Source organism: Gossypium arboreum, chromosome 13 (assembly GCF_025698485.1).
Source record: "Gossypium arboreum isolate Shixiya-1 chromosome 13, ASM2569848v2, whole genome shotgun sequence".
Lineage (NCBI taxonomy): Eukaryota > Viridiplantae > Streptophyta > Magnoliopsida > Malvales > Malvaceae > Gossypium > Gossypium arboreum.
In genome coordinates this window covers 94,516,792-94,538,276 of record NC_069082.1, presented here as the reverse complement: position 1 = coordinate 94,538,276, position 21,485 = coordinate 94,516,792, and the positions used below count along the sequence as shown (strand labels likewise).

At 38.6% G+C, this 21,485-nt stretch overlaps 1 non-coding gene across 1 annotated transcript; it reads left to right on the top strand.

The window, feature by feature from the left end:
- Window positions 1-6,819: 6,819 nt before the first annotated feature.
- LOC128287516 (small nucleolar RNA R71) lies at window positions 6,820-6,926 on the top strand. Its single transcript, XR_008278216.1, has one exon. It is a non-coding gene; the product is annotated as a small nucleolar RNA R71 (small nucleolar RNA).
- Window positions 6,927-21,485: the final 14,559 nt, after the last annotated feature.

The following is a 21,485-nucleotide window of genomic DNA, read 5'->3' as shown; positions in this document are numbered from 1 at the left end:
CAATATCTTGGAATATTAAAACAAGAATTAAGAACACATAATTAAGAACAAGTCAAATATTTATCATACAATTCAGATAATAATAACAAGATCCATCTTAGGTTTCATTCCCTTTAGGTATTTAGGGGTTTTAGTTCATAATTATAGAAGAAAACATCTCGAAGAATAATGAATACAAAACATAAAGAAAACCCAAAACCCCTGAATGGAAATTGAAGGGAGACATTCAGTCTTGATGATGAATTTGGCTGCTGAGATGGACCAATCGACTTCCCTTGAGTAATTCCTTGCCTCCTACTCTGCGTCCCTCTTCCTAAGTGCCTCCTCAAGTGTTTAAATAGGCTTTAGAATGCCTAAGAGCCCCCAAAATTGGCCTTTTTTGAATAGGGTTATACTTGGGCTCGGCAGGGACACGCCCGTGTGACACGCCCTTATGCAATTACTCCAGCCCGTGGTCAAGGCTATTGAATAGCCACGGGCGTGTAGTCTACCTGTGTAAGTTGTGCTTCGATCCTACCAAAGTGATACGGCCGTGTGACACGCCCATGTGAGGAAGTCCAGGCCGTGTTGATTTCCCAAGTGGGTCTCTTTTCTCCATTTTTGGCCCGTTTCTCGCTCTTTTTACTCTCCTATGCTCACCTAAGTATAAAATATGAAATTAAAGAATTAGGAGCATCGAATTCACCAAATCTAAGGAGAAACCATCCATAAATGTGCTAGGCATGGGATAAAAACATGTATAAATTACAGTTTATCAAATACCCCCACACTTAAGCGTTTGCTTGTTCTCAAGCAAAATCCTCAACTCACAATCAAAATAAATTCTTCTCAATTTATAATCCTTATCAATAATATCTCAAAATAATCCATAAGTATTCTTACATTGAAAATTCAAATAAAAGTACATCAAAGTTTCAAACATTCCAAGTTGAGTATTTTATCACGAAAACATAGGTGTCCCCCTTATCTAAGTGATTACCTTTGATCAAAGTATCACAGAGTTTAACATCCTCACTAAAGATTCACTCAAATCACTCAAGGTGTTTAAGGACATCAATTAAAGCACTCATTAGTCAATATGAAAAGCTATTGCCATAGGCTTGCTTGAAAATCAAATCTCCACCACTATAAATTAAGCTAATACATCAATCAAAAAGGTCTGTTAGAGGGTTGTAATGTGGCTTTGGTTAGGGGGTGTGGTCACAAGCTGAAAGAAAATGTTAGAATCGAGATTAAATTGAAAGATTACATAGCTAGAAAAATAACAAGTCATCAGTTGAATGCAAGTGAGCTTCTTCTCTTCTATGGAATTAACACTCAAGCTCAAAAATGACGAATTACTACTAATATATGTTGAAGTATTTTTCTTTTGAAGAATAAGTCAAATACATAGAAGAGCAAAACATAGCTAAGCAATTAGTTCAAATAAAATCTCAACAAAAATAGGGATCAAATTAGGGGATTTCAACAATAATGGGTTATGGGTTAATATTGAGGGTAAATCAATTAGTGCCTTTATCATCTTGACATATCAAATCAAATGGTGTGGTCTTGACATGCATAATCAAGCAAGTTCTAGAATAACAAATCAATACTGACGCACTCATAATAAAAGTGAGCATGAAAGAAATAAAATATGCTCTAAAGGCTCAAGATCTCACAAAAATTATGGCTTTTTGATGTTTAAACTTGTGAATTTCAACTCATAATAATACCTAAAGTTAGGGAAACAACCTAAAAGTTTATAATTCTTCAAAAATCAACTTATCATACTTGATTCCTTAATGTCTTAAAGTTTAAACAATCAATGCATAAATGCCTCTGTTTTAATTCAAGACATATCAATAAAAATTATAAATTAATTAAAATTCATTCTAATGGTGATATGAGTGATTCACGTGAGAATAAGACAAAATTCAGGGATTTCTAATGATGATATGAAAGAGCCCCCCACACTTAAGATGTACATTGCCCTCAATGTACAAAGATAGATATATTGAAAAATATAGATAAATAGTCATAAGATAGGGAGAGAAGTGAAACTTCCTGAATGATGAATGAACTCCTTGATTTGGAGTTATAGAGAATAATCGGTCAAGGCAATGATGAGAGTGGAGGAGGATTCTCCGGTGGTGGTAGAGGTTCATTAGTCCATAAGTCCTGCGCCAAAAAAATATTATATCTGGTGGTAGCTATGGTCGTGGTCGAACAGGACATGGCAGTCGTGGAGAACCTTTGCCAGTGGAGTTTTTAGTTCCTATGCGATGATGAGCTTTGGAGCTCTTTATAACTGTGATAGAATCAGGAACTTTTTAGGAAATATAAGGAAGCATAATTACTTATAATGAAATAGCCGAAACTATAAATTATTCAATAAAAATTATAAAAACTAAAATTAAAATAATAATAAAGGAAAAATGAAATAAAAAGTACTTAAATAAGATAAATAAAGATAAAAGTGATAATAAAAAAATAAATAAAAAGTTTTTAAACATCGTCTCACCGGATGGTTCGCGAGGTGGTGGTGGCGATGAGATGTGAAGGTGCTGACAAATCTGATGAAGTGTAGCATCAATGTGATCAAAATAATGAAAACACTACTGCTCAAATCGAGTAAGGCGCTCAGAGATGTCAGAGTATGAAGCCGTCACATGAACTGGATGATGGATGGGTGGTGGCTGAGACGGTGGATCCTCATGACGTGGAGGGACATCATCAGTAATGTCCTTTAGGTCCTCCTCCTCGGTCGACTGGACGAGGCGGTACTAAGAAGGGTAGGTTCCACGTCGTTTCTTAATCATCCTCATGTTTAGCATGCTCGAGATGCCCTATGGGGACATCTGGCCGATGAGTGTGAGGGAGGATGATTGTGCTGCTGTGTTAAGGAGCCCAAAGTGTCGTGCCAATCGAGCCACATATGGCCCAATAGAGATGACCCCTCTCCTATGTCACTCCGTCTGATAGTGGATGGCGAGGGCGATGAAGTAGGCAAGGTCAAAGACGTGCTCGTTCGCCATGCTCCATAGGAAATAGGCGTCTTGAGTGTTGATGACGCTGGTGCTCTCTCGTTGTCCCTTCAGAGTGTAGGCCAAGATGGCGTGTTTGTATTGCAGGGATAGGGTGAGGGCCGATGCCTTAGAGCGACTAGGATCATAGGAGGCTGAGCCAGGAACGGAGTCCTTCCAACACTTTGAGGGAGAGTAATGGATGTGGCGGTGGAGGGTGTTGAGTTCATTTTCGTCCATGAACTCCTCCGTGTACAACCCTAGTGCAATCCTGAACTCGGGCACGCTCAACTGGCGCACTAGACCACCAAGGCAAAACTGGACCGTTCCAGCATCGTCGAAGTTTGTCATGACGACTTGGAGATGGAAGGTCGAGCATAGTTCCATTGTGAGCTCAAGGTATGTCGGCTCGATGATCTCAAAGAAGAGCCCCCATGGTTCAGTCGTCAGAAGGGCTCAAACCGCGTCAGCTATCTGAATTTGTTCAAGTGCGGCCCAGTCAATGCAGCAGCCCAAACCTAGGGTTCAGGCTCGTAATATTTGAAATAGCTCCTCCTGGGGTCCCAAGGGGAACTCGAGGAAAGGGTGCCTAATCTCTGTGGTAGGACTCGAGGATGATGCTGTTCCTTTCCTTTTCTTCGAGGCGGGGATAGTGGTTTTCTTACTTCATGAGGATGACATTGTATACATGCATTGAAAAGTCGAAGTTCAACCAATACGCCCCAAAAATAGCATGGAAACGCAAAACTAAATAGGAATATTTCATGAGACTCGCGTAGTAGATGAAGAGAGCAAAACTAAAACAACTAAAGCAAAAATATCAAGTTATTAAAATAGGGCTATGAGAATAATACAACTGGAATATCTAATGTATAAATGCATGTGGGTAAGCATAAAATCCATGGAAACGAGAAAAATGGATGAATGTAGTATGAAAAATGGAAGTATTCTTTAATGACAAGCATGAGTATTATTATTCTACTATGAATATTCACTTAAAATAGTCAAATGGATCAGAGAAGTCATGAAATACGCAAAATATTTAAAGAAAATAGAGAGAAAAGAGTAAACAAACACAAAAAGGAGAAGATTGGGTCGTTGAAAATAGTGTTGTGGGCGGCGCACGAGCATGGCAGGTAGGGCGTGTGGAGTTGCAGCAGCTAGGGTTAGGGATTTTTTGGGAGGGAGATGATGAATAGTGAGGGGTTTATATAGATTTCGGGGCACACTGCCGTGGGGCATGCCCTTGTGCCCTAATTTTTGCCCGTCTATTTTGTGATTTTTAAATTTAGGCGTATCTAACATTCGCCCCACGCCCGTGTTCCTTGGGCGTGTGGGTGCACACGGTCGTGTCACACGGTCGTGTCTTACTTCGTTCGCTTCTTCCACGCTCATGTATGATAGCCCACGCCGTGTTCGTTTCACAGTCGAGCACGGATGAATAGCACGGGCGTGTGACACTCCCGTGTTAAATTCTCAGTTTCAACCACGGTTTCAAGGTACGGGCGTGTCTCACGCCCGTGTTATTTTGGCAGGTTTGCCCACGGCCATGTCGCATGACCGTGGCAACTTATCGCATCCTGTGTTGGGGAAACATTTTTACCCTATTTTCACATGGTCGTATTGCACAGCCGTGTCTCCTTCTGTGGTGTGAGCACGGCCTAAGGCACGCCCGTGTGCCTGGCCGGGTGAATGGGAAAACCCTGTGGTTCAAGACTCAGTTAGTAGGTTAGACATGAAAAACTAGAATTTAAATACATCATTACTGTTTGTGCTAGGGTTGCCTCCCGAAAAGCCTTATTTATAGTCTAAGCTTGACTTACCTCTCTGGTGTGTGATCATGGTGGCTCGAGGAGTTTACACTCCTCATCCCTGCTATCAACTTTATCAATATAAGGTTTAAGACGAGTATTTTTTACCTTAAAAGTTTCGAATTTGGGGTGAATTACCTCGACTGTACCATATGGGAAAATACTGAGTACCGTGAGAGGAATTTCTTCATTAGGTTCAGAAGTGGTAATGCGAGGATCTGCTGCAACTATTAGTACTTTGTCTCCAACCTTAAGTTGATTTGGTGATATATTGAGCTCGTCCTGGCTCGGTTTTGGTTTATCGGGTGTTCTTGGATTCTGTGTTCGCCATTCATCTATTTCCTCGATTTGTAGCCTTCTTTCTTCATAGATAGGTCTTTTGTTGTTACTTAAACATGGCTCGTGTAGGTTCTTCGAACTTATTTCCTGCAAAGTAGGTTGCCCTACATGGTCAATTTTAGTAGAATGATTTATACAACCACCTTTAATTTTCGATGTGTTACTCGAATTACGAGCTCGAAGGGTGATTGCTTCGTCTCCTACACGAAGTGTGAGTTCACCTGTGCCAACATCAATTATTGTTCTAGAGATTGCTAAAAAGGGCCTCCCTAAAATTAAAGGAACGTTACTATCCTCTTCTATATCTAGAACAACAAAATCAAGTGGGAATATAAATTTGTCAATTTTAACAAGTACATTAAATAATCCCCCTAGGAAATCTGATTATTTTATCGGCTAATTGAATACTCATCCTAGTTTGTTTGGGTTTCCCAAGACCCAGTTGTTTAAACATTTTGTAAGGCATGACATTGATACTAGCCCCTACATCAGCCAAAGCATTATTAACATCTAGGCTACCAATTAAACAGGGAATCGTAAAAATCCCAGGATCTTTTAATTTATTGGCCAGCTTATTCTGTAGTATGGCTGAGCAAACTGCATTCAGCTCTACATGTGACGCCTCATCCAACTTCCACTTATTTGTTAAAAGCTCCTTTAGGAATTTGACTGCTTTTGGCATCTGCGAAAGAGCTTCAATAAACGGTAAGTTAATATGTAGATTCTTCAATAATTTAAGGAATTTACCGAATTTTTCTTCTGTACGGTCTTTCATTGTCTCGTTTGGGTATGGCACACGAGGTTTGTACTTCTTACTTACAGGTTTCTGGTCATTGTGGTCCACCTCAACCTTACCTTTACTTACCACAGTTTCTTGCCTCTGTTCTGGTTCAGGTGCAACTAACCCTTCCTCATCTTGAATGGTAATTGCATTGATTTGCTCCCTTAGGTTAGATTCAGTGTTACTCGGTAGGCTACCTTATGGTCATTCAGATATCAATTTAGCGAGCTGACCTATCTGAGTTTCAAGCCCTTGGATCGACGCTTGTTGATTTTTAAGTGCTGTCTCAGTATTCTATAAATGAGTTTCTGACAGTGAGATGAATTTTGTTAGCATCTCCTCAAGGTTCGGCTTTTTCTCTTGTTGGTAGGGTGGTTGTTGGAAGCCTGGAAGTGATGGTGGTCATTGATTCCCTTGGCCTCCCCATGAAAAATTTGGGTGACTCCTCCATCCTGCATTGTAAGTATTGCTATACGGATTATTTTGAGATCGAGGATTATTACCCATGTAATTTAACTGCTCGTTCTCCATATTGTGGCCATAGGGTGGGTATTCTGGATTGCTCGATCCACCTCCACTTGCTTCGCACTGCATTACTGGGTGAACCTGTGAAGAATTAGGAAAACCATCAATTTTCTTATTCAAGAGTTCTACTTGATTAGAGAGCATGGTGACCAAATCGATGTTATAAATGCCGACTGCTTTTGTTGGCTTTGTCCTCATGACTTGCCACTAATAATTATTCAGTGACATCTCTTCTATAAATTCATAAGCATCTTTAGGTGTTTTATTATTGATAGTCCCACCAGAAGCTGTGTCAACCATTTGTCGAGTCGAAGGATTCAGGCCATTATGAAACGTTTGAACCTGTAGCCAGAGTGGTAACCCATGGTGAGGGCATCTTCTCAAGAGGTCCTTGTATCTCTCCCATGTATCGTAGAGTGTTTCTAAATCCATCTGCACAAAAAAAGAGATATCATTACGTAATTTAGCAGTTTTAGCCTGCGAAAAATATTTTAATAAAAACTTTTCGGTCATTTGTTCCCAAGTAGTGATTGACCCTCGTGGTAATAAATTCAACCACTGTTTAGCTTTGTTTCTCAATGAAAAAGGGGATAACCGAAGGCGAATGGCGTCACCAAAAATGCCATTAATTTTAAATGTATCACATAGTTCCAAAAAGTTTGTCAAGTGAGCGTTAGGATCTTCATCCTGCAAACCATCAAACTGAACAAATTGTTGTATCATTTGAATTGTGTTAGGTTTCAGTTCAAAAGTATTTGTAGCTACAGCAGGTCTAACTATGCTCGATTCAGTTCCTCTTAAAGAAGGTTTAGCATAATCATACATAGTGCATGGAGTAGGGTTCTGATTAACATCAATCGCAGGAGGTAGGGGATTTTCTTGGTTTTCAGCCATCTCCTCGGTTGTGGTTGAAGTATCATCCTCTTGCTCTTTCTTTGTGTATCGTAAGCTTCGCCTTATTTCTCTTCAATTTCTACGAACTGTGCGATCGATCTCACTATCAAACAGTAATGGTCCCGACGGGTTTCTTCTAGTCATACATTATAAAAACCTGCCAGGAACGAATAAAAGAACAATTAGAAAACAAAATAAAAATTTAAATTGCAAATAAAGTAGAATGGCTAAATTAATAAAAATCAAGTGTTCCTAATATCCTAGTGTCCCGGCAACGGCGCCAAAAACTTGATACATGATATTCGCGACAGGTTTTAAAAATTTATAATTAAGCATTCTTGAAACTAACTATTATCACGATGAAGGCAAATGTACCTATCGAACAGTAGTATAGCTTTAGCAAGACCGGATTTTTGAACCCAAAGGAACCAAGAGTACTAGTAATTACTTTCTTTTTATTATCTAGCCTAAAAATTAAAGGATTCGTTTATCTAAATTAATTAACTAAACTAAGAGTGCACAGAGAGAAATTGGGGAAAAGCTTTTGGGAAAACTTGATTGATTAAGACAATACCCAAGGAAAAATCCACCTAGACTTCACTTGTTATTTAACTCTGAATCATACGATTTATTCATTTGACTTGATCCGTAGAAATCCCTAAGTTATATTATTATCTCTCTCGAGACTAATAACGTCTAACCCTAGGTTGATTAATTGAAATCTCTTTCTAATTAACACCTAGTGTTGCATTAACTCGATCTATGGATCCCCTTATTAAGTTTCACCCTAATCCGGCAAAATCTTATTACCCTATCTCTAGGTGTGCAACCAACTCCGCTTAATTATGACAAATTTACTCTTAGACAAGGTCTATTCCTCTTCTGAATAAGAGCATTAACTCAAATCAATATCCTAGAATATTAAAACAAGAATTAATAACACATAATTAAGAACAAGTAAAATATTTATCATACAGTTTAGATAATAATAACAAGATCCATCTTAGGTTTCATTCCCCTTAGGTATTTAGGGGGTTTAGTTCATAACTATAGAAGAGAACATCTCAGAAGAATAATGAAGACAAAACATAAAGAAAACCCAAAAACCCTGAATGGAAATTGGAAGGAGATCTTCAATCTTGATGATGAATTTGGCTTCTGAGATGGACCAATCGGCTTCCCTTGAATAATTCCTTGCCTCCTACTCTGCGTCCCCTTCCTAAGTGCCTCATCAGGTGTTCAAATAGGCTTTAGAATGCCTAAGAGCCCCCAAAATTGGCCTTTTCCGAATAGGGTTATTCTTGGGCTCGGCAGGGACACGCCCATGTGCAATTACTCCAGCCCGTGGTCAAGGCTGTTGAATAGGCACGGGCGTGTAGTCTACCCGTGTAAGTCGTGCTTCGATTCTGCCAAAGGGACACGGTCATGTGCCACGCCTGTGTGAGGAAGTCCAGGCCGTGTTGATTTCCCATGTGGGTCTATTTTCTCCATTTCCAGCCCGCTTCTCGTTCTTTTTACTCTTCCATGCTCACCTAAGTATAAAGCATGAAAATAAAGAATTAAGAGCATCAAATTCACTAAGTCTAAGGAGAAACCACCCATAAATGTGCTAAGCATGGGATAAAAACATGTGTAAATTACGGTTTATCAATAGCCTATTTGATGTCCCAATGTACAATTAAACCAACTCAAAACATGCATAAACTTAATAGAAAAATACTAATTTACAACGTTTTAAACACATTCAAACATTACACCAATATACCTCAAATGGCACCCCAAATCAAACAAAATTTACTTAAGCATATCATGCCAATCAAGCAATACATAGTCTACAATGTAACATTCAATCAACCTTGCAACTAATTAAAGCAATGTCATCAAACTATTAACCACTCAAACTAAACTTATCACATTGCCAACATTTACAAGTCAATTTCTTAATGCCATTTTAAACATGTTAGCTCAAGCAAGCCACAATCAAAGTTGGCCATTCACTTGCCACAAACTTAACTCACAAAATGCTAACTACTCACTTATATATATACACCTTGCCAATACATCCATAATCAATATCATCATTAGACTAACTTCATGAGCATTCAAAATATCTTAAATGAAATTCCAAACATATATACACATAACTGTCTAGAACAATTAAAAGTCTACCGAAACTGTAGATGGGTAATGTGAGCTCTGGGGTGATCTAGTAGCCGAGTTCCGTAAAATATCAACTACAGAAACAGAAAACGAAACAAAATAAACATTTATGCTTAGTAAGTTCAAAGATTTTAAACATTAACTCACCTCGTTATATAAATAAACAAACGAATTAGCTAACTTTGTATCATTCTTGTTTTCACAGTTCACAAATATAAGGTGAGTATAATACGTAGAATCCACATAAAAATCTCAATTAAATTTATCACGTATACATCATTTACAACAATTGAATCATTTATAGCTATTTCTATGCACAACACATATATGCCATCATTCACATATACTTTCAATTATATCGTTAAGCCCGATGAACTTAATTAACAAATTTGGATATACGAGTAACCACCAAAACACACCTAGTTGCTCATCCGAGCTATATCTCCAAAACACACCTAAGTAAATAAGTCCTTAGCCTGTAGGTTACACATCCCTCCAAAACACACCTAAATCTTCGTAGAGATAATCAGTAATAGTGGTCTCTGCAGAGACAAACTTGGTAAACAAATGTTGGATTCCAATAATAATAATTTTCTCCATACATTAGTGTATTTAGTATCATTTCTTTTACATAACCCATACAACACGTGAAAAACCTTACAATCATGCTAATTTTATCCTATCCTATCATTCATCTAGCATAATTTACACAACAGTATCATTTATTGCAATTTAGTCTATTCCTCACCTTTTTTTACCAATTCGTATACAAATTCAAAATATATTCAATTAACATAAATATACAATTCAATCACAAAATTTCAATTATATATATACTATATCAAATCTGAAAAAACGATATTAAACGAGGTGTCGAAGACTAGTCTACAATTTTTCCTTTTCTTTAATTATCTACCAATCGATTCAATTCTTAACCTATACGGTAATTCATTTCAAATTATCAGTTCTAAATACCTTATGATGGTTTATTTAATGTATAAGATATCTTATTAACACTTTTCACAATTTCCTTAAAGTTTTGAAGTTTATTAAATTTAGTCCCAAAAATTGAAACAACCATAACTTTCACATTTAAGCTTTATTTTTCAAATTGTTTTAAATTACACCCTTCTATAGCCCTTCAAATTCAATAATTATAGAAATTTCAAGCGAAATCCAATTAGTTTTCATTTTATTCCTTAAACTCAAAAATAACAAATATGACTTTACAAATTGGTCCCTATTTCATCTCTAAGCTTATAAAGTAGCATACTAACACCAAAAGCTTAAAAATTCATCAATGGCAACATTTTAAAACTTTAACAGTTTAACAATTTAATATCCAAATTAGCTAAATTAAGCTACAACGATCTCAAAAACATAAACTTTACTAAAAAAGACGAACCTCAATTATACCTACATGCAAGAAGAAGAACTTGGTTGAACCTAAGAGCTTCAAAAACAGTGTATTGATGTTTTTATTTTTGTTTCTCGATGAAGAAGATGAATGGCACAAACTTTTGTTTCCTTTTTCCTTTTGTTTTTATGTTTTTAATTCATTTTTAACTTTAAGTGGGGGTACAAAGTACCCATCCATACACCAATAAGTGAGCGTATGTCACTTTACAAAATTAACACAATCAAGCTGCCAAATACAATATGCGGTAAACCACCAAATTTAAACGTATGCGGCTAAGCCACTAGATAAGGCAGATAAATTACACTGCCAACACTTCCTCCACCATATCATAACCCAACCGTAATCATACGGACAGATAAACAGAATATAGATGGCATGCATATAGAAATAGTCTTGCTTTTTAAAATTATTAATACATATATCATACATATAACTCACATACCAAGCATATCAACATATACCACATTTCGAGTCTTATTTAAACAAAATAGACCTTGCAGAATGCCTAATTACAAATTACAGATTAGTTCAGCCCTAAATGAAAATTCTCAAAAAAATGGGCCACACGCCCGTGTCACCTACAGAGCCCAAATGTCTAACCCGTGTGTCCCACACGGCCTACCTAAATTACCCATGTAATCGCACACACTGATGTGTACCCACACGGCATAACACACAGCCATGTGACGAACTGCATATTCGAATTTACTTGATATTTTGATATATTTTCCAGATTTCTCATAGTGGTTTCAAGTTAGAAACACACACCTAAATATTTCTTATACGAAACCAACGTCGTAAATACCCAAACCTAAAATCGACATTTAAAACATTCAATCTGTAACAATTTCCTCGAAATTAAACATTTATAGCAACCATAATCTCCAACCATTAAACCTAAGCTCGCCAATTCACTTCAAATCCAGTATCAATTACTTACCCAAAACAAATCAGCAACTTGCATAGAAAACTAATTCGCTGGAGGATCGTTATTTTTAAAATCCTTACCTAAATCTAAAGGATTTCACAATTAATACAACCCCATCACTCACAAAAAAAAAAAAAAAACTAAATACCTATTCCATCCTCAAACCTTTCATAACTTAATACAGAACACTTACGCATATTGATCAAAGGATTAATAGCACGACGAAACTTAGAAAAAAAGGAGTGGAGGGGATTAATAGGGTAAAATTAACAAGAAAAAGATATAGAAAGAAGAAAGGAAAAATTGAAGAAAAAAGAACAACAAAAAAGGAAAAAGAATCTGAAAAAGAAAAGCTTAAGGGGCAACACAGTAATCAAAATTTTAGGGAAAATTTTTAGATAAACCCAACAATAAAATTTTAAAAACAAAATAACTTACCCACTATCACAACTACCCATAAAATCACATCCTTAATAAGCCAACCTTGCAACACCCCAAACCTACCCTGGTCGTTATGGCCTAATCTGAAGTGTCACATGTTAATGTGTTTGAAAATTGTAACTTGGGTTGAAAACTGAAACTTTACTTCAAACATTTGCCATTTAAAATCTTTTCATTATTACTTATTAATTCTATTATCGAGTTAACTAATCATCCGAAAGCTTTCAAAATGTTTATTCTATGTGAAAGTTTTTAAAACAGTTTGCATATTTGTGAGTAATTTGTTAAAATGTTTAGTTCTTTTGAAAACTCGAGTTTTCCTAAAACTAGGAGTTATAATTCATAACTAATAAAAATCCCAAATTTAATAAAAATGCATAAAGGCTATATTTACAATAAAATTCCCAAACAAAATTTAAAATCATAATAAAATACGAAACAGAGTCAAATAAGGTTGTGTGGCCACAACTGAGTCTTCTGCCGCACCAATCTGCCCATGCCTAGGGATTACCTGTATAGATAAATCAGAGGGGTGAGTTTACAAAAACTCAGTGTGTAATCCCTATAAGCAGACAAAATACAGTCACAATCTGGGCTTAAGCCCTTTCAGTATCAGATTTAGTTTCAGTTAGGGCCTTGCCTATTTTACTATCAACAATCAGTATAGCAACAGATATACAATCACAAAATCCTACCCAGCTAGCCTCTACACACCATCTTCGTCCAACCCTACACTCCATGTGGGGATATAATCAACCCACCCATCCCTACACTCGAAAAAGTATCGAATGTGGCACTAAACAGTGGTTTGCAGCTGAGCTGCCAATGAATTAGGCCCAAGGCCTTTCAGTACGCTTCCTCCAAACAATACCAACCCCTAACCCAATGCAATGTAACATACAGCAATGGCATGTTATATCATGGCAACAATGCATACAATATCATTTCATTAAATATCATCATGCTTGTTAACATGTAAATATATATATATCAGTCATACAGTCATTTCAGTCAATTAGGGATCTAGGTAAGCTTACCGACCCTACAGTAGGTTCACAATCGTCTCAAGCGACCCATCCCACCTTAGCAATAAAACAGTGGAGGTGGGCCTACACGCCCATGTTTTCGGCCCGTGTAGACCCACATGCTCGTCTGGCTCACACGGCCCAAAATGGCCTTGATCCACACGGCCTGACCCAAAATTCCCACATGCCCGTGTGGCCCACATGGCCTAATTCGGTCTGGCCCGTGTATCACACACGGCTTGTCTCATCGATTACACACCCGTGTTCCATTACACGGCCTACCACACGGACGACCACACGCCCGTGTGGCATCGACAACCCTATTTTTTTACTTGTTACCGATTACCGTTTTCAATGTTGTGGTTATACACACCTGGTTTCTATTCACAACCAACGCAATCCTGAGAACACCAGCACCTTAAACAATTTGATGCACTCCAACACTTATCACGTCGAAAGACTGAATGTTTAAAAAGATTCACCTATACCAACAAACGAACTAACAGTCAATCCCACAATTGATTGATTACTATCAAATTTTATCAACCGGAGTAGATAATACGAATAACAAAAATAAAACTATAATGGTACTTACGAAATCCACGATAGCATATTGATTAAAAAGAACGATCCATAACGAACTCGCATCAAGGTTTAACCCACAAGCGACTAACCTCTCACCTTCAATCAATGAACAGATTTTTCCACACGATATAGAACTCCGATTGGTGGCCACAGATGCTTGAAAACCTCCCCCTAACGTCATATATGAAACACATCAAAAGGGGAGTTATCAAAAAGAAATAAATTTCCTACTAAGACTTACCGAAACCTTGAAAAACAGAAATTGGAAAACTTAATTTCGGCAGAACTTAATGCGATGAAAGAAGAAGAAAAAGGAACAACAACGAAAAGGGAGGAATTCTTCGCAACTCCAGCAAACAAAAAGAGAAAAGGTAAACCAAAGGCCAAAATCGGCAAGAATGGAAAAGAAAAAATAAACTTTGGTAGAGGTTAGGAAGAGTTGGGGAAAGAAACGGCAGAATATTGGAGGAACTTTGGGAATTTGAAAATAACACAATAACAAAATAAAAATTCAGCCCCATTATCCCCAAATCCCTTAAATTTCTCTTAAAAACCGTCCAACCACTCTCACTAACAAAATCCCTAAATTTTCTCTCCACACTTCCCACTTCACCTCTACCACTTTGGCATTTCAGTTCCACTCAAACACTTCACGGCACCACTAGCAAAAATAAAACTCAGGCAACAGCTTGAACCTAAGACCTCTAGCATGATGACGCTCTATTTATCCACTAGATCAATAGGCCTATTCTAACATGTTTTTATAAACAATTAACTAAAAGCCTACTATCTAGAGATAGGGCTTTATTCATATAAAACAAAAAAAAATTCTGCCCAAGTCAAGGCTTGAACCCAGGACTTCTCAGACACTCTTAGAAAACATAACCACTGAAGCAGATTGATATTTGTGTCATTTGATAACAGAAACATATACAGAAAATTTTGGGGCATTATAACTCTACCCCCTAAAAGAAAATTTAGACCTAAAAATTTTACCTAATCAGAATAGATAACGATACTGTTGATGGATCGCATCTTCAGGCTCCCACGTGGCTTCCTCAGAGCTATGATTACGCCATAGAACCTTAACTAGTGGGATGGATTTTCTCCTCAGAATCTTTACGTCGTGATCCAATATCTGAACTGGCTCCTCCTCGAACGTCAGATCTGGCCTAACCTCAATCTTCTCCACTGGAACAATATGTGTTGGATCAGAGCGGTAATGGCTCAACATCGAGACATGGAAAACATCATGAATCTGGTCCAACTCTGGAGGTAGCTCTAACTTGTAGGCAACCGGTCCCACTCGTTTCAGTATGTGATAGGGTCCAATAAACCTAGGGCTCAACTTGCCCTTACGACCAAATCTCAGTATCATTTTCCATGGTGAGACCTTAAGAAAAATAAAGTCTCCTACAGAATACTTGATCTTGCGTCCCTTTAAGTCTGCATAAGAATTTTGTCTATTGGATGCCGCTTTCAGTCGATCCTGTATCAATCTAACCTTATCCTGAGTATCAGAAACCAGTTCAAGACCCAAAACTCGTCGCTCGCCTAACTCAGTCCAGTATAAAGGAGTGTGACACTTACGACCATAAAGTGCCTCGTAAGGTGCCATTTGTGTACTAGACTGGTAACTGTTATTGTAAGTGAACTCTTTCAACGGTAAATACTCCTCCCAACTACCTCGGAAGTCAATCACACAACTCTTCAACATATCCTCCAATATCTGAATCACTCTCTCAGATTGACCATATGTCTGAGGATGGAAAGCAATACTGAAGTCTAACCTTGAACCCAGAGCCTCATGTAGCTTTCCCTAGAACCGAGACCTGAAGTGAGGATCCCTATCAGAGATGATCGAAACTGGTACCCATGTAGTCTCACTATCTCAGACACATACAGTTTAGCTAGCTTCTGCAGTGAGTAGTCAATACGAACCGGTATGAAATGGGCAGACTTGTTCAATTGGTCCATGATGCCCCATACAGAATCCTTCTTAGTAGGTGTGAGGGGTAACCCACTAACAAAGTATATAGTCACCCGCTCCCACTTCCAAAGTGGAATCTTAATTGGTTGCAACAAACCCAAAGATAACTGATGCTTAGCCTTAACCTAATAGCAAGTCTGACATTTACCCACAAAATCGGTGACCTTTCATTTAAGTCCTGGCCACCAATATAACTTACGAAGGTCTTGGCACATCTTATTTTCACCAGGATGTATAGCATAGGGGCTACTATATGCCTCTCTCAGTATCGACTACCTCAATTCAATATCTTTCGGCACACAAATTCTCCTACGAAAACAGAGTACCCCTTCGCTATTCAGTTCGAAGTCCTCAGTATGCCCACTCTCAACTTGTCAGAAACGAAGACCCAAAGATTCATCCTCCAACTACTTACCCTTAATCTGCTCAATCCACGTAGGTTGAACCTGAAGCTCAGCTAGTAGACTTCCATCATCAAATAAACTGAGCCAAGCAAACATCACCCTCAAATTAGTCATAACCTTATGGCTCAGTGCGTCGGCCACCACATTGGCCTTACCAGGGTAGTATTCAATCGTACAGTCATAGTCTTTAAGCAGCTCAATCCACCTACGCTGCCTAAGATTTAGCTCCTTCTAAGTGAAAAGATACCTGAGGCTCTAGTAATCCATATAGATGATACACTTTTCACCATATAGGTAATGCCTCTAGATTTTAAATATGAACACCACTGTGGCCAACTCTAGGTCATGCGTCAGATAATTTGCCTCATGAGTCTTAAGCTGATGAAACGCATACGCTACCACCTCACCCACTTGCATCAACACACATTCCAAACTGAGATGTGATGCATCGCTGTAGACAGTAAACTCTTTTCCAGACTCTGGCTGTATCAAAACAAGGGCCTTCGTTAGTACATTTTTGAGCCTTTCAAAGCACTCTTATTGCGCATCAGTCCAATTAAATGGCACACCCTTACGTAGTAGCTTAGTCAAGGGTGCGGCAATCAGTGAAAAACCCTCTACAAATCGTCGATAATACCCTGCTAGTCCTAGAAAACTGGGAATCTCAGATACAATCCTAGGTTGTTTCCAATCCAACACCGCCCCAATCTTTCGAATAACGACGCTAATCCCCTTAGCAGAAACCACATGGCCCAGAAATGCTACTTCTCGTAACCAAAACTCACACTTACTGAACTTGGCGTACAGTTGCTTATCTTGCAGGATCTGCAGAACCACTCTGAGGTGTTTATCGTGCTCATTCTTAGTCCTCAAGTACACCAAATAGGGCTGGAACACTTGGTTCATCAGATTCATGAAAGCCGCTAGTGCATTCGCCAGTCCAAATGGCATCACTAGGAACTCATAATGACCGTATCAGGTCTTAAATGCTATCTTCTGTACATCAGTCTCCTTAACCCTCAACTGATGATATCCTGATTGGAGGTCAATCTTGGAGAAAATCGAAGCCTCTGGAAACTGGTCAAACAGATCATCTATCCTCGATAAGGGATACTTATTCTTCATTGTCAACTTGTTCAATTGTCGATAGTCGATACACATACACATGGATCCATCCTTCTTTTTCATGAACAGAACTGGTGCTCCTCACGGAAACACAATAGGGCAGATGAACCCATGATCCAGTAACTCTTGAATCTGAGTCTTAAGCTCCACAAGCTCTTTTGGTGTCATTCTATAGGAAGCAATGGACACTGGAGCTGTACTAGGAAAGAGCTCAATCTCGAACTCTACTTCACGATTCGAAGGTAACCTAGGTAGCTCTTCAGGAAAAATGTCTGAAAGTCCTTAACCATCCTAATATCCTTAACCGAAGAATCCCCAGAATCTGAAACACTAATGCAGGCCAGATATGCCTCACATCCCTTATGAACTAACTTTTTCGCCCTCAATGTAGAAATTACATTCGATAAGTAGTTCTGATGTTCCCCAATTATGGCTACCTCACTATCCTCCTCAGTTCTCAGTACAACCCTTTTTGTGGTACAATCTAAGCTCACTCGATGTTTAACCAACCAGTCCATTCCCAGTATCAGATCAAACTCTCTAAAAGGCAGTTCCACTAGATCAGCCACAAAAATAGCCCCTTGAACCACTAAAGGAACATCTCTAAACAACTTATTTACGTTTACTGATTATCCCAGTGAACTTATTACAGTCACCTCACTCGCAGTGCTCTCAACCAAGATACCCAAGTTCTCGGACACAGTACAGGCTATATAGGAGTGAGTGGATCCTGCATCTATCAGTGCAGTATAAGGTACATTATAAATAAAGGATGTACCCGTGAGAACTTCCAGAGCATCTCCATCCTCTCGGTGACGTGCAGCATAAACTAGAGTTGGCTGTCTCACCTCAGTATGACCAGCACCTCTCCCCGGTGCTTTCTGACCACGGCCAAAACCATTACCACCTCTGGCCTAACCACAGCCTCTCAGTGGCTGCTGAACTGCTCTCAGTGGTGGTGTAGTACTAGTTCCCGAAGCTTGAATCTGATCGGACCTCCGCGAACACTCTCTAATACGATCCTCTAATGAACTGCACCTCAAACAAGCCCCAATTCTTTTCCAACACTCGCCCTGATGGTGTCTACTAAAGTCAGTACACGACGGCTGTCCAATAGCAGCAATAGGAGCCCCAACCCTGATCGGCCCATCAATTCTGACCTTTTTCTTAGGCCTCTGAATGAAACTTGAAGGCTCCCAATCCCTCTTACTCCTACCTCTCTCTCAGTTCTGGCACTCAACGTACTTTACTTCCTCGGCAATCTTTGCCTTATCAACCAGTGCAGCAAAGTCTCGCTCCCTCTACGGAGCTATCAGACCCCTCAAATTATTCCTGAGGCCATCCTTGAAGCGTAAAGTTTGTTAATAGATATTTTATGAAAACAGTATCAGAAGTGTAAAGTTTGTTTCGTACATAGTAATGTCAATCAATGTCTATCAGTTTTACTACAGTCTCAGTATACACTATTTTAAGTGTCTTCAGTACAGTCTATCTATAGTAGTCTTAGTATATACTACCTATAACAGTTTCAGGATATACTATCAAAAACAGTTTCAATTTCAGTTTAAACAATTCATAGTTTCAGAAAACTTAATGGATCGACGCCAGTGACTCAGTGCACCACACTTTCCGTAAAAACATTTAGAAATCAGTTCTCAAAAATCACGTCTTAAAAACCCATATCCACAGTTGAGTTTTGCAACCTGACTCTGATACCACTACACGTAACACCACAAACCTGTCTGGTCGTTATGACCAAATCTGATAGTGTCACATGTTAATGTGTTTGAAAACCATAACTTGGGTTGAAAATTATAACTTTACTTCAAATATTTTCCGTTCAAAATCTTTTCATTATTACTTATTAATTCTATTATCGTGTTAACTAATCATTCGAAAGCTTTCAAAATGTTGATTCTATGCGGAAGCTTTTAAAACAGTTTCCATATTCATGAGTAATTTGTTAAAATGTTTGGTTCTTTTGAAAACTTGAGTTTTCCTAAAACTAGGAGTTATAATTCATAACTAATAAAAATCCCAAATTTAAAAAAAATCCATAGAGGCTATATTTACAATAAAATTCCCAAACAAAATTTAAATTCATAATTAAGTACGAAATAGAGTCAAATAAGGTTGTATGGCCGTACTGATCCGCCCATGCCTAGGGATTACCTGTATAGATAAATCAGAGGAGTGAGTTTACGAAAACTTAGTGTGTAATCCCCATATAAAACAAGCAGACAAAATACGATTCTGATATAGAATTAAGCCCTTTCAAGATCGATTCGATTTGATTAGGGCCTTAGCCCATTTCAAGATCGAGAATCAATACGAGAATGATATACAATCACAAAATCCTACCCAGCCAACCTCTACACACCATCTCTGTCCAACCCTACACTCCATGTGGGGATATAATTTACTCACCCATCCCTATACTCTATGTGGGAATATAATCAACCCACCTATCCTTACACTCCAAAAAGTACCGAATGCGGCACTAAACAATGGTTTTCAGCTGAGCTGCCAGTGAATTAGGCCCGAGGCCCTTCAGTATACTTCCTCCAAACAATACCAACCCCCAACCCAATGCAATGTAACATACAGTAATGGCATGCTATATCATGGCAATAGTGCATACAATATCAGTTCATTAAATATCACCATGCTCGCTAACATGTAAATATATATATATCAGTTATACAGTCATTTCAGTCAATTAGGGGTCTAGGTAAGCTTACCGACCCTACAGTAGATTCACAATCGTTTCGGGTGACCCATGCCACCTTAGCAACAAAATAGTGGAGGTGGGCTTACACGCCTTTATTGCCGGCCTGTGTAGACCCACACGCTCGTGTGGACCCACAAGCCCGTGTGGCCTACATAGCCCAAAATGGCCTCGACCGTGTGGATCACACGGCCTGACCCAAAAATCCCACACGCCCGTGCTGTTCACCTGTGTGGCCCATACGGTCCAATTCGATCTGACCCGTGTATCGCACATGGCCTGTCTCGTCAATCACACATCTGTGTTCCATTTCACTGCTTACCACACCAGAAATATAGCTATCCCTACCCCCTCACGTCAATCCCACGAGCCTCTTATCCATTCTTATTCGATCACGGGCAGCCACACGCCCGTGTGCCATCGAAAACACTATTTTTCGACTTTTTACCGATTACCATTTTCAGTGTTGTGGTTACACACACCTGGTTTTGATTTACAACCAACGCAATCCTGAGAACACCAGCACCTTAAACGATTATATGCACCCCAACACTTATCATGTCAAAAAACCAAATGCTTAAAAAGATTCACCTATACCAACAAAAGAACTAACAGTCAATCCCACAAATGAGTGATTACTATCAAATTTAATCAGACGGAGTAGATAATACGAATAAAAAAATCAATCTACAATGGTACTTACGAAATCCACGATAGCATATTGATTGAAAAGAACGATCCATAATGAACTCACATCAAGGTTTAACCCAAAAGCGACTAACCTCTCACCTTCAATCAATGAATAGAATTTTCCACACGATATAGAACTCCGATTGGTGACCACAGATGCTTGAAAACCTCCCCCTAACGTCATATACAAAACACATCAAAAGGGGAGTTATCAAAAAGAAACAAATTTCCTACTAAGACTTATCAAAACCTTGACAATCAAAAATTGGAAGACTTGATTTCGGCAGAACTTAATGCAATAAATGAAGAAGAAAAAGGAACAACGATGGAAAGGGAGGAATTCTTAGCTCAACTCCAGCAAACGAAAAGAGAAAAGGTAAACCAAATGCCAAAACCGACAAGAATGGAGAAGAAAAAGAAACTTTGGCAGAGGTTTGACAGAGCTAGGGAAAGAAACGGCAAAATAATGGAGGAACTTTGGGAATTTGAAAATAACACAATAAAAAAATAAAAATTCAACCCCATTATCCCAAAATCCCTCAAATTTCTCCTAAAAATCGTCCAACCACTCCCACTATTAAAATCCTTGAATTTTCTCTCCACACTTCCCACTTCACCTCTACCACTTCGGCAT